Here is a 1726-nt window from a genome sequence, read left to right as displayed (position 1 = left end):
CCTGAGCCCGGGAGTTCGAGACCAGCCTGGGCAACTTGGTGAAACCTTGTCTCTACAACAAATAAAAAAAATAATAAGCCAGGCATGGTAGCACATGCCTGTGGTTCCAGCTACTTGGAGGGCTGAGGCAGAAGGATTGCTTGAGGCCAGCAGGTTGAGGCTGCGGTGGCCGTGAGCATGCCGCTGCACTCCAGCCTGGACAACAGAGTGAGACTCCAATTCAAAAAAAAAAAGGAAAAAAAAATGATAGGAGAAACAGAGTATGAAGTACATGAGAACTCTCTACTATCTTCACAATACGTTTGTAAATCTGGGCTGTTCTAAAATAAAAATTTATTTGACAATAAAAGGCATGAGTTATGGTGTGCCTGGGCCAGGGTGGGGACGATGCCACTGAACTTTTGCCTTTCCTTCACTCTCTCCTCCCAAGCCTCCCAGTGCAGCAAAGTCACAGAGGATCCTTTGCTGAGATTGTCTAAAGCCACAGGGAAAATGGTGGATAATTCACCATCACCATTGCTTTCCAGAAAGAACGGTTGATGGCTTTGTTTTTTTTCTCCTTAAGCTCTCAATCTGATTTTACACTATATCTCATGTGGGCTTTTTTTTTTTTTGAGTTGGAGTCTCACTGTCGCCCAGACTAGAGTGCAGTGGCTGCTCCCGGCCACCGCAGCCTCGACCTGCTGGGCTCCGGCGATCCTTCCGCCTCAGCCTTCCGAGTAGCCAGAATTACAGGCATGCGCTACCATGCTGGCCTGATTTTTAAAAATTTATTGTAGAGATGAGGTCTTGCTGCCCAGGCGGGTCTCGAACCCGCGGGCTCGGGCAATCCACTCACTTCAGCCTCCCAAAGGCGCAGGATTACAGGCTGAGCCACCGAACCCGGCTGATTTTTTTTTTTTTATACAGATGAGGCTTAACTGTGTTGCCCAGGCTGAGCTCAGGCAATCCTCTTGCCTTGGCCTCCCAAAGTGCTGGGATTATAGGCTTGAGCCACCGTGCCCGGCTCTTATGGGCTTTTATACCTAAATCTTTACTAAACTCTTTAGACTTAACCAATTGTCTTAAAATATATCGGATAGTTGCATTACCTCTCTACCTCCTTATTACTGAAGTAATCAGTTATGCACTTTTATTTGAAATTATATGATGAATACCCCTCCACTTAACTCCATTCATACAAACACAGATAACTATGCTATAAATCAACAGCAGAAAAAAATACCAAGAAGTCATCTCAACATTAAACACTATTCCTATTAGTGAGGTAAACCAAATGTTTTTTATTACAGCCAAAGAACTTTATGCCAAAAACTGAATTTTATGTAGGCATATTAATACTAACCATTTATTTATAAGTTTTTGACATAATTTTGACCATTTCTCTCATTAATATCTGGTATTGAGATGTTTAAAAAATTAAGTTGAGCTGGTCTCGGTGGCTCAGCCTGTAATCCCGCGCCTTTGGGAGGCTGAGGTGAGTGGATTGCCTGAGCCTGCGGGTTCGAGACCCGCCTGGGCAGCAAGACCTCATCTCTACAATAAATCAAAAAATCAGCCGGGCGTGGTAGAGCGCACCTGTAATTCCGGCTACTCGGAAGGCTGAGGTGAAGGATGGCCGGAGCCCAGCAGGTGAGGCTGCGGTGGCCGGGAGCGGCCACTGCACTCCAGTTTGGGCGACAGAGTGAGACTCCAACTCAAAAAAAAAAAAAAAAATTAAGTTGAG

The 1726-nt window shown here is 45.5% G+C and overlaps 1 pseudogene; it reads left to right on the top strand.

Moving 5' to 3' along the window:
- Window positions 1-492: 492 nt before the first annotated feature.
- Window positions 493-1318, top strand: LOC103267209 (annotated as a pseudogene).
- Window positions 1319-1726: the final 408 nt, after the last annotated feature.

This window comes from Carlito syrichta, unplaced genomic scaffold, assembly GCF_000164805.1.
Source record: "Carlito syrichta isolate Samal-C Ts95f unplaced genomic scaffold, Tarsius_syrichta-2.0.1 Scaffold101983, whole genome shotgun sequence".
Classification (NCBI taxonomy): Eukaryota; Metazoa; Chordata; class Mammalia; order Primates; family Tarsiidae; genus Carlito; species Carlito syrichta.
This window is presented reverse-complemented; position numbering and strand designations above follow the sequence as displayed.